At 47.4% G+C, this 20,114-nt stretch overlaps 1 protein-coding gene and 1 long non-coding RNA gene across 7 annotated transcripts in view; one reads left to right on the forward strand and one right to left on the reverse strand.

Annotated features, from left to right (window-relative positions):
• GFRA1 (GDNF family receptor alpha 1) overlaps positions 1-20,114 on the forward strand; it is a 216,669-nt gene that overhangs the window by 155,401 nt on the left and 41,154 nt on the right. The window lies entirely within an intron of this gene.
• The window catches only part of LOC134732422 (uncharacterized), a 164,516-nt gene continuing 152,878 nt past the window's right edge, over positions 8,477-20,114 (reverse strand). Inside the window, exons 3-4 of the long non-coding RNA XR_010115565.1 lie at positions 13,183-13,210; positions 8,477-10,561 (exon numbers count right to left, since the gene is read on the reverse strand). This is a non-coding gene — a long non-coding RNA (uncharacterized lncRNA). The remainder of the gene's footprint in view (positions 10,562-13,182; positions 13,211-20,114) is intronic.

Consider the following 20,114-nt stretch of genomic DNA (forward strand, 5'->3'; position numbering starts at 1 on the left):
TTGGAAAGCTCACAGTTGCAAATGCTCCATTTCCATCTTAACATCAGCAACCATCAAAGAGCTGTTCAAGCTCATTAAAAGCTCCCTGAATTTAATATTTTCCAACTCAGGGCCTACAGGTTTCCTTCCCCGGGGTCCGACAGTGCCTCTGCACAGAACCTGTCTCTCTTCCGCCTTATGCCTTCAAACAGATGAGAAGCAACATTAGCTTTTCCGTTTGACTTTGTTTTCCTTTTTCCTTTTCCCTTTTAGGGAAGCTGACAGATTCCTTTCCCCTTGAGGTAGTTGGGGAGAGTCAGAGCCTGACTGTTTGGGCCTCCAAGCTTGTCTACAGAAACGCAAATGCAGAGGTATTACTAGAAGGGTGTGATGGAATTTCAAAGCCTCACAGTCTTCCCCCGAAGCAGTGCCTCCCCTGTCAGGTTTCCTCTGGTGGCTTTTCTTAGTGCCTAGAAGGATGTCAGGACTGGTTTGGGCCAAATGGAAGCATAACCTTTTATTCCTCATGCAAATCTGTGTAATTTAAACTTATACTTTCCCTCCTGTCTGAGCACTGGCTCGGGTGCCACAAATATGTTCCTCTCTCTTTACTGTTGTAATTAACTGCTCAGGTACCTCAGCTATTCTTCATTACCAGGTGGTCCAGCACCTTCCCCTTGGGCATGCTCCCTCATGTTTTCATCTAAGAACCAGAGGTAGACACCAAAACCCCTTCTGCTTCCAGTGCCAAGCAAAGAGGGACCCCAAGCCTCTGAAGCAGCCCGCTTGCCAGTAGCTTTAGCTGCTGCCACATGGGGTCGCTGTTGAGAAAAAACTCAGGGTGTGCTTGGTGGTTTAAGTGGCCCTGCCCTTCTGGGGCATTCAGCACGTGCAGCAGAGCTGCTGCACCCTTGGGTGCCTGAGTGACAACACCTAGTTTATATTCACCTATGCAGCCATTGTTTCCAAAGCATGACATTTTGCTCTGGGGAGCTACATCCTAAGGGGTTCCAATCAGAGCCAGCCCTCCACCTTGAACACCAGCAGTCCAGGCTCTAAGTTTTCTGGCAGTATGTTCCTAGGTAGAATTGAATGCTTCTCTTTTTTCTTTTATTTAATTATTATTTTTTAGAGACAGAGTCTCATTCTGTTACCCAGGCTGGAGTGCAGTGTTGCAGTTGAGGCTGTCTGTAGCCTCTAACTTCTGGGCTCTAGTGATGCCCTCATCTCATCCTCCCATGTAGCTGGGACTACAGGTGCATGCTACCATGCCTGGCTAATTCCTTTTAATTAATTAATTATTTATTTATTTTTAGAGACAGGGTCTTGCTATGTTGCCCAGGCTGCTCTTGGGCTCCTGGCCTGGAGTGATCCTCCTGCCTCAGCCTCCCAAGAGCTAGAAATTGAATGTTACATTTGCATTCCTATTTGCCAACAGTGCTGGGTCAAGGGTATCTCACTCCTTTTAGAAAGATTCTGATAATGCTGAACCTCAAAAGGAAATGGGTCGGGGGCTCTATGTCCTCGGTCCCCAAGGTTCTCTTGACCCTGCTGGAGATATGATACACTTGTTCTTCCTGGTGTCCAACTCTCTGTCCCCATAGTCTCCAAGAGTGGTGGCTTTGATGAAATCACCATATATGGTTCTACCATTCCCCAGGGACTGAGGACCCTATAATTGTATTTGGAGGCCTGGGGGATTTTTAGCAGAACCAAGAAGGCCTCCCTTGGCACAGCTCCAGGAGAACAGCACGTGCAATTTCCAAAATTCTGCCCTTGTCAGGCCCGCATTTGCCACGCTGGGGGTGACTCCGTGACACTTAGAGGAAATGTAATGTTGTTAGTTGGTCAATCAGGGCAACTGGGGAAACGTGTCATAAAACCATGCAGCGAATTTCTGCTCCCATAATTTATTCGGTCTGACAGTGTTAGTGCACCTTTAAAAGGTGAGAAATGTGTTTCATTTGCCTGGAATGAGACCCCCTTCACACAGTAAACTGTGGATCTTAGAGATCAAGGACGTCCTCTACTGTTTGGGCTTAAATTCCTGAGTCAAAAACTGGATCCCACATCACTATATCCGGGCTTGCCTTGACATGCAGCAGGCGCAGGAGAAAATGGCTCAGAGGATAATTAATGCCTAAAACTAGATGGGTAGATTAATTTGGCACTTAATTTTATTTTACGCTGGTTCATTCACAAATGGAAATCAGCAATTAGACAATGCAGACTTCTGAACCATGGAAAGAAAGGTTCGGAAATATGAGAAAATACAAGTAAAACATTTTCCAGTTCATTTGAGCAGTTTTCATTTCAAATGATTACATGGGTGTCTTTAGCAATGCATTCGGAGTGCTGAATGGCTCGTTTTTAATATGCCCCACCTGCACAAGCTGCCTGCCACCCTGTCTGCTCTGGGGGCCACTGGACTCCTATGTGTCTGCAGCAGATTCATCAAGATCCTGAGAGAAGAGCAAGCAGGTTCTCTGACATCTGCTGCTGCCCACCTTAGTGTTCTTTGACTCCATCCTGTGGAGAGGGGCACCTTCCTGCTGGCTCTTCCAGAGTGCCCCTTCTGCCTGCGCCACCTCTTGATGTGTGGCCCTTCAGCTCCACTCAGCAGCGGCAGAGCTCTATCAGCTCGGGCTCTCAGAGGTAACCTGAGCCCTGGACCAGGCAGGAGCCAGCTATGACCTGCCCAGCTATGACCTGCCTTCTGTCTCATTCCTTATCTCTATGTTGGCAGAGGTGGGTGTGAAGCCATTTGTCTGCCCCTGCTGGAGCCTGTCCTTGTCTAGTTTTACTCCCTGTTCTCCCTCTCTCCAGCCGGTCCCCTCCCTGCGTCTGCCCAAGCTCAGGGTCTCTGCCTCATTTTCCTCACCATGTCTTTCTTCACCTGCCCAAGTCCTACCAATCACTTTTTCCACTCTTGGCTCAGAGAGAGAAAGAAGCAGGGACTCCTTGTCTTTGCATTTGCATATTGTGTTGATCATTGGATCTGTGTGGACAGATGGACTCTTGGCACCAGACCATCTTTTATCATCTTCGAGTGTGAATGCAGATAGAAAAGGAATGGAATGGAATCCACCCAGGAGGCCCAAACAGAGAGCCTGTATTTCTTTGGGGAAGCAGCGTCACAGCGGAGGGTCTCAGGAGCCACGTTCAAATCAGGCCTTGGTGGACAAGGAGCAGGGAAGTGAAGCAGAAGAAGGGGAGCTTAGTTTGGAGGGGACACAGTGGTCGAGGTGGGAAGAAAGGGCCTTGGGGACTGTCATGGCGCCAGAGGAAGAAAACTCGGTGCCATAGAAAGGCAAGATATTGGGGCCTCCTGTGTCAGAGGGGTGCTGGATTTTATCCATCAAAGGTTTAGGAGAGCATCAGAGAGCTCCCAGGTGGAAGCAACATGGAGGGAGTGCTGGAGTGGTGGAGATAGTGGCTGGGGTCAAGTTAGGAAGCTCTTGCAGTTGACCCATGAGAAGTGATGAGTGCAGAGTCCCACAAGAACAGGACAGGAATTTGGGAGACCTGCTGGACACCATGGAGGGTACTGACTAAATCTTTACTGAATGAATACATTTAAAACATGACTAGATCTCAGAGAAGGGGCTAGGATATAGGGGTGGGGTTACAATCATCCACATAGAGGTTGTTGTTAAAGATGCCTAGTAAGATTTGTTTTCTAGAGAAAGTGGGTGAGAAGAGAAATGGGCCAGTGGCTGAATCTTGGGAGCACCAGGTGTGTGGTGGAGGTGTCTGAAGAGGACTTAGAAGTCGGAGAGTTGGAGAACCGAGGAAAGGGCCTTGAAAAGCCAAAGGGGAACAGAGTCTTAAGAAGAAAAGGGAGATGGTCATTGGTGTCAATCACTCAGAGACTAGAGGAGAACTCAGAGGGACACAATTTAGTACACAGGAAGTATATCCTTCCATCTGTTTCTCGCCCATTTCTCTCTCCTTCCATTTATCCATTCAGTTTTCCATTCATCCATCTGTCCATCCATCATCCATCTATTCATACCTATGTTCCTCTCTCCATCAATCTATTCCTACTTCCATCCCACCATCCCACCATCTATCCATCCATTCATCCATTCATCCATCCACTCATCCATTTATCCATCCACCCATCTATCCATCCATCCATCCATCCATCCATCCATCCATCCATCCATCCACCCATCCACCCATCCATCCATCCATCCATCCATCCATCCATCCATCCATCCATCCATCTGGCCTGCACTTATTGTGCCAGGAAGAACAACCTGATATTTCACCTACAGTGCAGAGAGGAAGGCAAGCACACACACAGTCACGACAGCACGGTGTGGCGGTCTCTGGCAGGAAGGGACAAAGTGCTGTGGGAGGTGAGAACAGCCAGCTTAGCGTGGCTGTTAGCAAGGCTTCCTGGAGAAGCTGCCATCTGAGCCGGACTGGCCAATGACTGGCATGGAAGAGAGTCACAAGACAAAGGCCCAGGGCTGTGGGTTTGAGGAAGGCATAGGAAGTAAAATAACATGGCACATGGATACATATGTAACAAACCTGCACATTGTGCACATGTACCCTAAAACCTAAAGTATAATAAACAACAACAACAACAACAACGCATTCACTGGGTGCTGATGATCAGCACTGAGGTACACCCACACAAACATGATCTCTCATCAGGCCGACCACCCTACAAGGGGATCATCAGTGGAGTGGCCAGCCCAAGGGTCACCCTGCTCCCACACAGAGGACGTAGGAATCAGCTCAGTCTTCCTAACTCCGAAACCTGGTTTCTGTCACTATTTCCAGATGACTGTCTTTCATGATAGGAACACAATGTTCTTACACTGTTCAGCCTTTACTACCTTTAGTTCCAGACAGCCAGAATGATAATTCTGGCCAGCCTCTGAATCCAGACACTCTTTATGGCTCAGTAACTAAGACAGCACCAGCGTTAAAGACAGTTTTTAAAGAGAGGTAGAACATCATGTCCATAAGAGCCTCTTAGCATCATTAAAAAAAAATAAAAGCTACTCAGGTAATACAAGCTCATTAAGTTCTTTATCTAATTTCCTTTTGAACACTCATTGCTTATTATAGAGTGCTTTCTCTGTGACAGCTTACTGATTTCAAAAGAGTAGTTTCTACAAATAGGAAAAAAATACCCTTCCAGGCCACGCTGGCTTTACTATTAATATTATTAGCTCAATTATTTAGTCCAGGCATATTTATTGGGCACAATCTGCTGGACAGTGAGGGTCCTGCATGTGTGGGTGGTGCATCCCCTCCCAGGCATGCACACTCACCTGATTTGGATTCCTTAACTCCCTGCTGAACTATCACTGGCAGTCAGTGTCCTCAACCCTCACCTACCTGAAGGCAGTAGATATCAGGGATCTGGCTGTGTCTCACAGAGCAGATGAATTCTTTGTTGTCACAGAGCAACAACCAGCTCTAAATAATCCGTAGTGTCACCAGTTTGGGGTCATCCAGGTGTTTCACCTTCCTGCCTTCTCCCTGGCTTGTGGCCACTATGTTGATGATCAGGAAGCCCTCCATTTTGTGGATTGCATCTTGAGAGTACAGTGCTGTGCCTGTAATCCCAACTACTCCAGAGGCTGAGGTAGGAGAATCGCTTGAACCTGGGAGGCGGAGGCTGCAGTGAGCCGAGATTGCACCATTGCCCTCCAGCCTGGGCAACAAGCGTGAAACTCTATCTCAAAAAAGAAAAAAGAGAGAGAGAGAATACAGTGCTGGTGAAAGGTGTGATGGACCCAAGACCTCTGGATCTTTACCAGACGTGAAGAAGAGGAGGTGGGGGTCTGTGGGTCCCTGGACTTCAGACCACCTTGTTCAACTGCAGGTGGCTGAGGGAGACCTCAGCTGATCCCCTCTACTGCTCTGTGCAGCTTGTCTCTCTTCAAAGAGGACCCTTCTGCTCTGTCCACCAGCCACCTCCTGCTAGCACTCATGAAGTTCACAGGCATACTACACCAGCTGCAGGCCCCTCAAGCCCAGACCCGACCTAACCCAACCAGATAAATTTCATGATCATTTTCTTTCTAATTCCCAGGGAATGGGGTGTTTCCATTTCCTACAACTCTGTTTTCAAAGGTGTTTCATCCACGGAGCAGCAAGTGGGGTGCAAAAGAATGGGGAGAAGGAAGACATCAATAGCCTGTGACCCAGAGCAGTCTCATCTTTGCGTGGGGAAATCTGCCCCCTTAGTTACAGGCTGGCTGTATTTAAGGAGAGGAGCATGTCCTGTGTTTAATTAGCATTCAGTGACTTAAGGAGGGCTCCATGGAGGGCAGGGCTGGGCTGGGCTAGGCTGGGCTGGGCAGGGCAGTGCGACATCAGAGCACCTCCTCCCGTGCTTTGGCTCATCTCACCCCAGAAACCTGACTCTGGGAACCTGCCAGGACTCTCATCCATGCTGCTAGGAGAGTTCTCTGGCAGTCACCTCTTCCCTCGGCCTCCCCATCTCCCAGACCAGTGTGGGCCTGGGTCTCACAGCCAGGCTTAGAGTCCTGCTCCACCCAGGGAGACTCCAGACTCCCCCACACCCATGCCAGGCATTACCCCAAGTGAGGATCCTGCAGTCACACTGGCATTTACATTTCTACACGGCATTTCCAACTCAGTGAATGGGAAATTGCTCGTCATTTCCAAAGGCAATTAATTATGCAGAAAATTTTGCATCCAAGAAAAACAAGAATTTAAAAGAATCATCAATGTGAAAAAGTATCACACCATGCTGGGGTCTTGGGATTTTTTTCCTTTCCCCAGTAGTTGTCAGTGTAAGTGTTTGCAAGTTAGGTGGACCTGGGCTTGCATTATGGTTTCGTTAGTTCTATGACACCAGCCGCTGGAGGCCTCAGTTTCCCATCCATAAATGGAGATAATGATTCCATCTTCACAGGGCTGCAGTGAGGACTACATGAGATATTTTTGTGCAAGTACATCAGCATGTGCCTGCCATCTCACGCAGAAAACTCTCAATAAATATTTCCTCCTTTCTCTTTCACTTTTCCAACCAGTTTTTATCAGGGAGAACAAAGCTTAAGATTCTAAATGTGGTACCCCCCAGAACAGACAGAGATCTTTGAAGTAGAATTTGTGAGCTGGTGTGGTGGTGTGTGCCTGTAGTCTCAGCTGCTCAGGAGGCTGAGGTGGGAGGATCACTTGTGTCCAGGAGTTCAAGTCCAGCCTGGACTACACAGCAAGACCCTGTCTCTAAAAAAAAAATAATAAAAACTAAAGTAGGATTTATGAGGGGGCAGATTCCCATTACTCTACACTTCTCTGCACCCACAGCACTAAACGTCATGTGGAAATGCCACATGGCTAAGCTTGATAATCATCCTCTTTCAGCCTTTGTACCATTAGGGAAAACAGAGGGGTGGAGGCGGAGGCAGACAGAGTCTAGAGGTGTTTGGAGCATGTGTCATCTCAACATTTCTGTCCAGAATATACAATTATTGGCACACAAAGATACACAGTAAGATGTGAGCAGAGCTGGCCCCGAGACTGCTGGGCACAGAGTGGGGAGATTCACTATTGTCTGGACTGAATAGGCAGTGGGAGCCCTCTGGCAGCCTCTTGACCACGTGCTTCTTCTGTGACCTGGAGTAACTGTGAATCAGGGGCTCTCAGAGGTGCTTGTGTCTGAGTCAGTGATGTGAGGGATCCAGCAAAGGGCAGCCACTGACTCAGTGTGACCGAATCCGTAGCCCCCTCCCTCTGGATGTTTCCACGTTGTGAATCACCCCATCTTCCCCTTAGGAAGCAAAGCCACAACCGGGGGCAGAGTGGCTCGTCATATAGGACTCACGAGCTCAGAAAGCGCAGAGCCGGGGACATGGTTGTAGGAATGAGTGGATGGCGGTGACGGTGGTGCAGGTGATGACAAGGCGAGCAACACGTACTTGACATTTACTTTTGCCAGGCCCTGGGCTGAGCTCTTTGCAGCAACCTTGGAAGTGGGAGCTGTCGTCATCCTCCCTGTCACTGGATGAGGAGGTGAGATCTTGAACAACTTCCACATCACCCAAGTGGTGCCGCTGGAACCAAAGGCAATTAACTATGCAGCAGGTGCAGCCCCTCTCTGCTGTCCCACTCCACAGTCAAGGAACCCAGAGGGTCTGTGGGACTGTGGAGCTCATGTTGCCGAATGTCTCACTGCTCATTTCTGTACACAATGTGCCTGTCTTGTAAACCACCCACAGAACGTCCAGAGACACCCAGGGAGAGTGGAATTGGATACCGGGGGTGACTTTACTTTTTACTTCTTATTTATTTTAAAACAAAAATTTTTAAATAAGGGACCTTTGGATCTTGTCAAGATAGGGTTTAAGTGCTCCTTGGCAAACATAGTTCATTTATCATTAAAACAGTGGGTTTCAAACTTTTTGGTTTCTGGACTCCTTTACACTCTTAGAAAATTACTGAGGATCTCAACGGGCTTTCGTTTATGGGGGCTAAATCTATAGGTACTTACCACACTGGATTGCAGGTGAAAAGAGGTTTACATATTTATTACTTCATTTAAAAATAACATCAAGCAGCTCATTACACGTTACCATAAATAACAGAACATACTTTTATTAACAATCACTATATTTTCCAAAACAAAAAAAAAATTGGGGAGAAATGTGGCATTGTTTTTACATTTTTACAAATTTAGCATCTGGCTGGAAGGTGGCTGCGAGAGAGAGAGAAAGGTCATTAAGGTCTTAGTATGACTAGGAAAATAGTTTTGGTCTCACTGACCCCCTACGAGGTTCCCTGAGACTGCCAGGATCCCTAGACCTCGCTTTGAGAACTGCTGTGCTAGATGGACCAGAGTAATCTCGGGCTGGAAGACCTGTGTGTGCACCAGCGCTCCTGAGGTCTCCTTGAACAAAGACAGTCTGGGGTGTGCGCCTGCCTTGCGCCCAGCTCGTTTAGCCACAGTGGGTCAGGATGCTGAGGCTGTGGGATGTCTGCCCCAGCCAAGCGCTGGAGCCCCTCCAGGTGGAAATGGGTTGAGTAATTAGAGACCCTTGGAGCATCTACCGTCAGCTGTGCTGTTGCTCGGGGGCTGCTTGGCAGGCTGGAGCACTGAGCCCAGCTTGGTTTCTTGCTCTGAGAGATGCCCTCCTGACAGCTCCTTTGTAGATGGTTCCTCTCTTTACTAGCATGCCAAAGGATTTCACCGTCATATTCAACTCAGTCAGGCAGAACTCTGGGCTGCTGTGTAAAAACCCTTTGTGTCCAGAAGGGTTCAGTGGAGCTTTGCTCTTACCAAGTAGGGGCTTGGGGAGAGTGCCACAGGTCAACCTCTGGTGCTTAGAATGCTGGCTGGTGCCTTGATGTGGGTCATCTCAGGGGCAGCCCCCGTCTGCTCTTTCTGATACATAATCATTTGCCACAGAGAGAACTAAATGATGACAATGACAGTGTCCCTGGGCCAACCCTTAGAATCGGAAAAGCCGGCAAGCTGGAAGTTTCAGGTGCCGGGAAGCACCCAGCAGTCGGAATTCCTGTTGGAGAGTTAGCTGGCTTCATCTAACAGCTTGGAGAGGGAATGCCACCTCTTTAAGAATGTTCACTCCAACAAAGGAGCTTGACACTGTCCCAGGAAACCTTTCAGTGGAAATAAGGCAAAATCGAATGGGGAAACAGCTCTTTCACACTCAAGAATTCAAGCTGAAACATGTTTAGCTACAAATACAGTATTATGGCTTGAGAACATTTGCTTTTTTCCTATTGGACCGGCTGGTGTTTTGTCATTGCTGGAGATTGGTTTGTGCACTGGTTCAGTAGGACCAGACTTCCAGGTGCCCTGTAGGGCCCCGAGGGCCAGAGATGAGGGAGGCGCCTGTGCCCACAGAGTGCACGTGCAGGGACAGTCACCGGTGCTGTGCCAGCCCGGCCTCGTGGGGAAGGGTGGGCTCAGGGACTTCTCAGAGGCGCCTTTGCTCTGGGGCCGTGGATCTCCAGCTTTTGCCTATGTTGGGATTTATTTTCTATTCATGAGGTCTAGGGTGAGGCCTGAGAATTTGCATTTCTAAAGCATTCCCAGAGCTGCTGCTGCTGGTCTAGGTTCACCATTCCCTGCTGCCTTAGAGAATGTTGGCTGGGTGATTTAGGCTGATGGCTTCACCCTGCTCTCAACTGGGTCTGCAAAGCTGAAAATGAGGAGGAGGCACCAGATGGGAGTAGGCTTAGGAGAGGACACAGGAGAGGGAGCCCCTGCTGTGGCTGGGTGTGGGCTGGCAGCCCAGGTCGGGTATGGGGCACAGAGGGTGCATTGCAGCCCAGGAAGTCAGAGCTGCGGGCGGGGACGACACGTGGAAAGCTTCCATGCTGCATTAAGGTTGGGCTCCATTTGGAAGGCTGTGAGGACCACTGGAAGGGCTCTATTGCCTGCTGATAGTTCTTCAGACACAAAGGATGCTGAGACAAGCTGATGGTATCTCTATTTAGTCACTGCCTGGGCTGGCCCCACTGCAGTTGGGACCTTGCCCTCACTGCACATGAAGAAGTAGACAGTCGGTTGTCTCTAGGCTGACCTTGGCCTTGGATTGGAATCCATTTGACTGGGTTATACCTGAAAATGCAAAGCAAAACAGAGGGTTTTAAGGTAATTAAATCTTCCCTCTAAAATGGCCTTTGGAGCAGTCTTTGGCCTGGGCTGTTTGAATAAGGAAGCTGCCATGTTTGTTCCACTCTTCTTGTCACTTTTTGCATGTAGAACCACCCTTGGTTATCAGGAGGGAACGTGGGTTGGACAGGGTCTATCCTCAGTACCTGCAGTGGAGCTAGGATGCAGATGACTCAAGCAAACACACGTGTGTTCAAGATGCAAAAGTGCTGTGATTCTATGAACCAAGGTTGCTATGAACCCTTGCCTGTACAAGTACAGGGTACATCTCACCCCTCAGTCCACAGATGGGTCATAGGCAAGGGCAGGTGGTGGATGCAGGTGGTAGGAGGTTGGATTCCATATCCTAAAGGGACTGCACCTCCTCCTTCTTTGTTCCTGTCCCACCATGGCCACCACCTTTTACACAGCAGCTTACATTGTAGGTGCTTAGTGATCATGGTAATTGAACGGTTTGTTGCCTTTCGAACGCTGGGCCAGGCACGTGCTAGGTGCCAGGCTACAAAGCTGAAGATGAACAATCTCTGTCCTGAGTTCCTGCATGCTGAGGTATTTTATGAGTCCATCCTGGAAGCCTTGGGCTGAGGACTCCCTCTAGGTGGCTCCCCAGTATTCCCAGGCTTAGAGAAAGCCGGAAGGGGTGTGTTCTGGTGTACAAGAGATGCCACCAAATGCTGCCTGTGCATGGGATTTTATTACCAACCCATGAAGGAGAGTGTCTTCTCCTACTGGTGGGCAGGAACTCTGATGTCAGACTAAACCCCAGCTGCCCTGCAGGTGTGTTTCTTCTCTTTGCATCTCAGTCTCCCTGCATATAAAACACACACTACCAGCACCTCCTCCACAGGCAGTGGTGAGGATTAAAGCCTGTAGCCCAGTGCCTGGCGCAGAGTTTAATGCTCATTGAAATCCCTTGTCGTGATGGGCAGCAGAGGGTACTGACCTCAGTTGCATCCAGAACTTAGCTGAAGTCTCATCCTCCCGCCAGGTCAGCTTCCCAGGCTGAGGATTCCAAAGTCTGCCTGATTCCTCTGCACTTGACCCCTCTTGGGAAGGAGGCAACACCTGCTGCATCCTTGCCTCTCAGGGCTGTGGTTGGAGAGAGGCAGCAGGCACAGGGAGCACCTTGAGTGTGGTAACAGCAATGTTCACAGCTAGCACTTCACCGAGCACTGAACTCTGTGCCAGACACTGGGATACAGGCTCTAATCCTCACCCCTGCCCTTGGAAGAGCTACTGGTAGTGTCTGTGTTTTATACGGGGCGGAGACTGAGATGCAGAGAGACCAGGCACCCCTGCAGGGCAGTTGAGATTTGGCCTGACCTTGGCTCTCGTGCCCACCAGCTCTGGGAAGGTTCTGCACGTGTGTCTGCTCTTCCAGGGCAGGTCCCCACAATGGTGGTCCCGGCCAGGCCAGCCCCTACTGGGTCACTCTGTCTCCAGCCTCAGGATTGGTCCCTGCAGTGAAGGAAGGCTGCTCGGGGATGTGGGTTTCTCCCCGTGGGCCCGGGGAGCCCTACTTCTCAGTGCATAGGGAAGACTTTTGTGTCCTCACTTCTTGACTTCTGGGTGCCCTCTGGGGGAACACAGCCCGGGGAAGGGGTACCCAGAGAGGCAAGGCCTAGGCCCAGGTGATTTCCCCTCCTAGCTGTGTTGCAGGACTGCATTTGAGCCCTATTGAACAGTAACAACAGATATTTTTTATGTTTTTAAACTACAAGCGCTATTAACCAAAAAGAATGCCCACTAATTCTGTCATTCTTTTATTGGGCCTAGTAAAGATCACATATCCACCTAAATCAGATTTGGGCTTCTGCAGCACACAATTCACATTAAAATGGCAGCCAAAGTCCAAGAGCTAAACTGAAAAGAGGGAACATTAATTCTTTCTCAGTGCTGTGCGGGTGCGTATGAGCTCAAGAAGCTGGGCTTCTTTCCAAAACCTGGCTCTGACTCTTGCCTGCTCCATGACTTTGGTCTGGTCGTGGACCTCTCTGGGACCTCGTGTCCTCAACTGTAAAATAAGGCAAACCTGGCTGGTATGGTTACTGCACAAAAATGACACAGGTTTTAAAGCACTGGGCACAGTGACAGGTTCTATGTCAATGTAGTTGGAGCGTTTCGAGTTGGGCTGCTGTTGCTCCTCATCTGCACCTGTTAATGTTGCTGAACCTTCAGCACCAAGTGTCCATGATGAGTGTTGATCTGTAGGTGATTGAAGCCTCACTCTATGGCAGTCAGATTCGTTCATTCATTAACTCATTCATTCAACAGTTATTTAAAGAATATCTGCTCTGTGCGAGGCATAATTCTAGGTGCTCTCCTTCTCTGCCTGGTGTAGGCAAGACCATCAGCAATGTGAAGATATAGAATAGAAAGTGACGGAGATAAGGTGTGGGCAGCAAGGCTGAGGCTGGTACCCTGCTCGGGATGCAGAGCCAGTGAGGGGACTTGGTGGGAGGGCTCTGGGCGACCTTTGAGATCACTGTGAATGGGTCAAAATAAGCCTTGGGATCACTCGGCTGGGAGGAGATGTGGAGGGGCCAGTTTATTAGAAAATGACTTACGTGGACCCTGGAAATCAGCTTCTTTGCCCTAAAGAAATAAAAAAAGGAGAAATGTTAAAAGCAGCACTAAGAGCTTTAGGTAAAATGTAGAAAATGGGGTTGGGGCTGAGGTGCTGTTGACAAGAGGATGCTAAGTGTGAGAATGGATTACTAATAGGAGTTACGGAATTTCCCCAAAAGGGGAAATTGTCATCTGGTGACAGTGGAGTGATTTATTCATTTGACGTCTAATGCCACAATTCCCTGTCTCCTGAGCAATAGTGATATTCTCAATGCCCTATCTAGGAAGGAAGATATTAGGAACTAGTTGTTTGCTAAGCTCAAAGTCTCTGTTGACCTTAAAACAACTTGCCTGAAAGAAAAATGACCTAGTATATATTTACTATTGAATATAATTTTCCTTAGGAAGTCTGCAAGCCTATTAAACATTAATAGGGAATCTCATTTTCATGTGTTTCTGTTTAAAGCGAACTTGTGGAAATGTAGGTTGTTAGCCATTCAGAAATCCATTCGCCTCCCCCTTCCCCACCCCCTCCCAGGGATCTGAGAAACTAGGCTCCTTTAATGAGTGGAAGGTAAATTAATATTCTGCGGGCAGAACTTGGGATATTTAGCTCTTGTCTTTTGGGGACTGGAGAAAGTGGGGGGTTTCACAAATTATTAAAGTCAAGAGAACCCATGCCATTTTAATTTTGCATATTCTGGGAACCTCCAAAGAAGCAAAGTTTGACTGAAGAAGACCAGGTAGCATTAGGGATAATTTCTATAATTTACCTGTGTTTTTTCCTAAGCTCATTAGAGTTCAGTTCATCTGACTATAAACATCAAGATGCTATGATGCCTACCTCAACACTTCCTTCTGAGGGTACAGACAGCACCTTCTTAAATGAACACAGGCTTGATGCTTCAATTGCCAGACCAGTTAGAGGGTCCACAGGTAGTGGCCTGTAGAATTGCTTAGACCTGTTTAGGGAGTATGATTTCATTGATCTATAAAACACTTTGCACTACTTGAGGATGTTTGAAGACTCACAGGAGAAATCTCTCTTTGGTCTTAATGGTGGGAATAAAGCTGATCTTCATCATGACTTTCCTGAACACATGCAGACCTTAAAAAAGTGGATTGATGTCCTTAGGACAAAGCGTTTCATATGTCAAGTTATTTGATGAATTCTAAGGGAATTCATCCAGCATGGTCATCTCTCCCTAGGATTTCATAAGGTCTCAGGGTCAAGTGTGGACCCCCTGGGCTGATCCAGAGAAGAAGAGAAGACACCAGCTGTGATGAGGTACTGTTCATCTAGGAATCAGGAATAGATGTCAACAGGTGCCAAGGTGCCAGGTACATTTAACCCTACCAGGAATATTTTGAGGGACTTATTATCATTCAGCCTGAGTATATTAGGTGTGTTAGGCCATTCTTGCATTGCTATAAAGAGATAACCGGAGGCTGGGTAATTTATAAAGAAAAGGGGTTTAATTGGCTCGTGGTTCTACAGGCTGTACAGGAAGCATGGTGCTGGCATTTGCTCAGCTTCTGCAGAGGCCTCCGGAACCTTATAATCATGGCAGTAGGCACAGGGAGTGCCAGCGTCTCACATGGCAAGAGCCAGAGCAAGAGAGAGTGGAGGAAGAGGTGCCACACACTTTTCAATAACTGACCTCCCAAGAGCACTATCAGAAGGACAGCACCAAGCCATGAGGGATCTGTCCCTGTGTCCCAGACACCTCCCACCAGGCCCCACCTCCAACACTGGGAGTTCCATCTCAACATGAGATTTGGAGGGGATGTCCAAACTATATCAAGTGGTGAAAGACGGAAGACAGGAATGAGATAATTCCTTTGAGAGTCCAAAAGTATTCCTCATGCAGACATGTCACATGATCAGAGCAGAAGCAAGAGAAAGTGGAGGGAGGTGCCACACACTTGTAAAGGATCAGATCTCACAAGAACCTACTCACTACCCAAGAGGATGGTGCTAAACCATTCATGAGAAGTCCGCCCCCAGGATCCAATCACCTCCCACCAGGCCCCACCTCCAACACTGGGAATCACGTTTCAGCATGAGATCTGGGTGGGGACACACATCCAAACTATATCACTAGGCTTCAGAGAAGCTAAGATACTTGCCCAGAATGTCATGGCTAGTAAGCGATTGAGCTGAAATTTAAGTCCTAGTATATCTTCAAGTTCTGCATGAAAACCCCCTACTGTTTACTGCTTTTTAGTAGTCTTTGAGTTTTCTATTGGTGCTGTTAACAAATTACCACAAACTTCAAACAACACACATTTATTCTCTTACTGATCTATAGGGTCAGAAGTCTGACTCAGGTCTCACGGGGCTGAAATCAAGGTGTCAGCAGGGCTGAGTTCTTTCTGGAGGCTGCAGGGGAGAATCCATTTCTTTGCCTTTCCCCACACAGGCTCGTGGTCCCTTCCTCCATTTTCAGAACCAGCAATGGCCAGTGGAGTCTCACATGACATCACGATGACACCCTCACCTGCCTCCCTCTTCTACTTTTAAAGACTCTTGTGATTCTACTGGTCCTACCGGGAAAATCCGGGATACTCTCCCTACCTCAAGATCCATGACCATAATTATATCTGCAAAGTCCATTTTGCCATGAACAGTAATGGTCTCAGGTTTCGGGAATTCAGGTCCAGATGCCTTTGAGAGCCTACCCAAAGGTAGGCATTCTGCCTGCCACAAGCAGTTTTTCTTCTTAGCATCTATCTTGTTTTTAATTTGGGAGATATCAGGAGCTAGTTGTGGAACTAGTGGTGAATATCTTAACCCCCTTCCCAGTGGTTGCTGGAAATCTCCAAACCAAATATGTAGTTTTCATCCAGCCAGGGGCATGTGTACATTTTGTACTAGCTGAACCACTGCCTCTATCTTACCTTTCTGTGGACCCCAATTCTCTCACTGATTTTTATATTTATTCTGCCACATCACAGCTATATCTGAATGCACTTCAAAATTCCTTCTGAAGATAGGGTGTGTGTAAATAATTAAATGAAGCCAGGTGGGTGACCTTTGCTGCCCAGGGTTCCTGAGCAGTTGACCTGGAGTCTCTTAGAGTTCCAGAATAAATACCAGGCAACTTCGGGCATTTACTTCTGAAGGTGGAGGTGCTGCCGAATTCTGCATGAAGCAAGCTCACACTGTGTTGGTCTAGAGTTTTAAGCTGTGGTTCTGCTGGTGAAAGATTCATTGAACATCTAGATTTCCATTTTTTCTTGTGGCCAAAAGCCACAAAACTGATTTCTAAAGTTTGCCTGCAGAAATATAAAAGGCTTATTGGATAAGGTTTACTCTTAAAGAGTTTTAACATATTTGTCACCTGCAGTTATCCCATTGAATATCTGAGAGCTTTATGATCCTTTCATCATCCAGAAAACTTTCCATTTCTTTTCTTCAATTTCTTCCCTTGAAAACAAGTACTACCAAAGCTAAAGCTAGGTTTTCTGCATGAATGGACATAGCATAGTATGGGTAATATGAAACAATTTTATTTGACTTCATGATGCAGCACAGGGTTGTTTGAGATCTTTCTGTGCTCCCATTACTACTTAGAGTTTTCGTGTACCATGACCATCAGTTTGCGCATTGGGAGAAATAGGTGGAGGGCAGTGGGTTCCTGGCCAAAGCAGTTCAGGGACATCTGATCTGAGGCTGCTGAAAGCCCCTTCCAAGTTGGAATGGATTTTCTTGCCAACTACCATGACTTGCTTTTCAAATTTGCCAGGTAGAGAATACCTGTCAAGCCCTGTCAACTGCTCTGTCGATGTTGACTGATGGCTGTCAATGTCCATGCAAGGTGGCTTTGGGAGGGATGCCAAAATTGATCAGATGCCAACCTAGACTTCCCTCAGGGGGCTACTGCAGTTTGATGCAATCAGAAAGGCTAAGGAAGCATCACCTCTGGGCCCTGCAGCCTGCTTTTGCTGAACCCTCAACCTGCAGAGATACCCAAGGCAGGACACAGGGACTGACACAATGGGGGATTCCATCTGCATTGCTGGAACGCCATTCTCAGCCCATGAAGCTCAGCCCATGAAGCCCCTGTGAGTCAGGCTCAGAGTGCAGTGACAGCAGCCTCCATGGCCCATGTGCTGGGCAAACCGCAAGGAGAACACTTGCAGCCAAGAGCTGCCAAGGAGCCTGGCCAAGGAGCCAGAGAAGCAACAGTGATCAGGGAAGCCCCACGTATCAGGATGAGGCTGAGCAGGGATTTGAGGGGAGCAGGAATTGATCTGTACTTGGCCACAGGGGCTTTCCTGTCCCAGGAAACAAAGGCATTAGGAAAGGCTTGATTGAAGGCTGCTTGGACCCTATGGTACTGTTTCTCACCAACATGTGGCCACAGTCTTGCTAAACTGCCGTATGCACATCAGTTGGCAAGGCTTTAATAATCCCACTTCTAGTGGGAACCTGTGTTAAGGGGCTGGTGAACGCAAGATGCACAGAGCTTTGCGCATCTGCACCTGGGGCATGTGGACCTCCCCAGAGCCTTTGCGCCTCCACACTCAGTCCAAGGCGGGGAGAGAATCTCAGCTCAGCTCCTCAGCTCCCCAGCTCCGCAGCCTACTCCTAGGCAAATACTAGGCCTTTGCTCCAGGAAGCCAGATGCACAGCACAGAGAGCAATAGCAACACAAAATAACACCCCCTGCAAAATGTATTTAATACAGGCCCTGGTTTCCTGAAGGATGCTTTCCAGATGTGTGTTACAGCAGACTCCGGGAGAATAGGGGCTAAGGTAATTTTCTAAAAACAGAAAGAAGAAAAATCTGTTTTGTGTCACTATACCAGACAATTACCTTTCCAGTGTTTTAGCCTTTTCATTCCTGGTCTAATATTAGCAGCATGTTTTTCTAATTGTTTTTATTCTGCAAAAAGTATTAGCAGTTTTAACAAACTTACTGATATTTAGTCCTTTAAAAAATATATCCTTTTGCTCTAAGTCCTTGGGAAAAAGTAGCTTTTCTTAAAGTGCCTTTATTTTATGAGTTCATGTAATGGAGAGGCTTTAAGTAACACCACAGATTCCTCGCTTCAGACTTCTCAAATTTGTTTTGGTCAAAGTTGATGGCTTTAGTTACATAGATGTAGCTTGTTGAAAGTATGTAATATAAGGGCCAGCAAAAGATAGACTAAGACACAGTGTATGTTTCTCTTTATTGAGCTTGTTGTGTGTTTTTGCAGCAAAGGCTGAACACTAGAATGAACCAGGAATTGGGGAGAACATATGAAGGGATAGAAGTAAAAATTTTGGGGGCAACTGGTATATTCTGGGTTCTGGGTGAGGAGCTTTATATAACTGTCATTTAAGTCTCACAGCAGACATTTAAAGTGACTGTACATAGCAGCTGATATGGCACCATAGCACTGGTGCCATTTTCCAGGTAAGGAAACTGAGACTTGGAGCAGTTGAATAATTTGCTAAGATGTGAGAGTCTGTGAAAAGTGGAGCTGGGATTAGACACAAGATTGTGTCACTCCCAAGCCTGTGCACCTTCTTGTCTATCATACTTTCTTTCCTCTAACTGACCCACTGAAAAAGCTTTCAGAAACTAAATGGTTTGAAGTGAAAGCCAAGACTTTGAAGCTCTAATGTCCACGTTGGGTTTAGAGAAAAACGCCAGTGACTTATACAAGTCACTGATAAGGGGATCCTGTCCCAAAGTTCTAGGTTTCTCCTGAGTGGTCGATATGGTCTGGCTGTGTCCCCATCCAAATCTCATCTTGAACTGTAGCTTCCATAATTCCCATGTATTGTGGGAAGGATCCAGTGAGAGATAATTGAATCATGGGGGCAGTTTCCCCCATACTCTTCTCATGGTAGTGAATAAGTCTCACGAGATCTGATGGTTTTATAAGGGGAAACCCCTTTTGCTTGGTTCTCATTCTTCTCTTGCCTGCCACCATGTAAGATGTGTCTTTCACCTTCTGCCATGATTGTGAGACCTCCCCAGACATGTAGAACTGTGAATGCATTAAACCTGTTTTTCTTTATAAATTACCCAGTCTCAGATATGTCTTTCTCAGCAGCATAAAAATGGACTAATATAGTGGTCAAGCCCTGCAGTGCTGTGCAGTCCCTGGTGGGGTACAACAGACTCCTTTATAAAGGGGGGCCTAATTCACTGATAGACTCACTACCCTCTTGTCCCACCTGCATCCTCAGGCCCCTGCTGTGCTCTTGCAATACATTCAAAGTACCCGTCACGTCTCTAAGGCCAGTGGAACATTAGGAAGGACAATGTAGTCAATGGTGGCAGGGGAAAGCAGGTATACACTTGATGACTGTAATAAAATCCCAGAGAAATTAAAGTCAGCCCCCACACTTCTACCCTCCAGAGCCATTACGGGCGGTTGGCAGTTCCTGTTCCTGCGAATGCCGTCTGTGGCCACCTGCCATGTGACCGTGAGCAAGGCTTAATCTCTTTGGCCCTCAGCTGTCTTGTATGTGAGACAAGGGATCCACTAGAAAAATCTTGTTCGCAAGACTCGAAGTAAACCAAATCCCTTGACGCTGAAATTGTAACAGTAGGATGGAATACGGGTAAGAATAATAATGCTATGAAAACAAGTGGGTTTTCCACCCCTCTACGTTGCTTTGAGCATCCCATAGACTGTATTTCTGAGGTGGAAGGGAAAGCTAGGAGCTTAAACATGAAGCAACACACTCAGGAACTTTGGTTCATGAGTCGGAGCCTGGATCCCATTCAAGATCTTAGAATTCTCAGTCCAAGGCTCAATTCCACCAACCACATGGCTTATGACCAAGTATGGGATTTGTTCTGGAAGAATATTTAAAGGATTATGGTAATGCAGGATGAGTTAAATTGGGCATTACTGGTATGTTTTTACCTGTTTTCCATCACACTACTTTCCTAAAACTGTTGCAGAGAAAGTAGGTAAATAA

The sequence above is a fragment of the Symphalangus syndactylus genome, chromosome 2, assembly GCF_028878055.3.
Source record: "Symphalangus syndactylus isolate Jambi chromosome 2, NHGRI_mSymSyn1-v2.1_pri, whole genome shotgun sequence".
In the NCBI taxonomy this organism is placed as follows: domain Eukaryota; kingdom Metazoa; phylum Chordata; class Mammalia; order Primates; family Hylobatidae; genus Symphalangus; species Symphalangus syndactylus.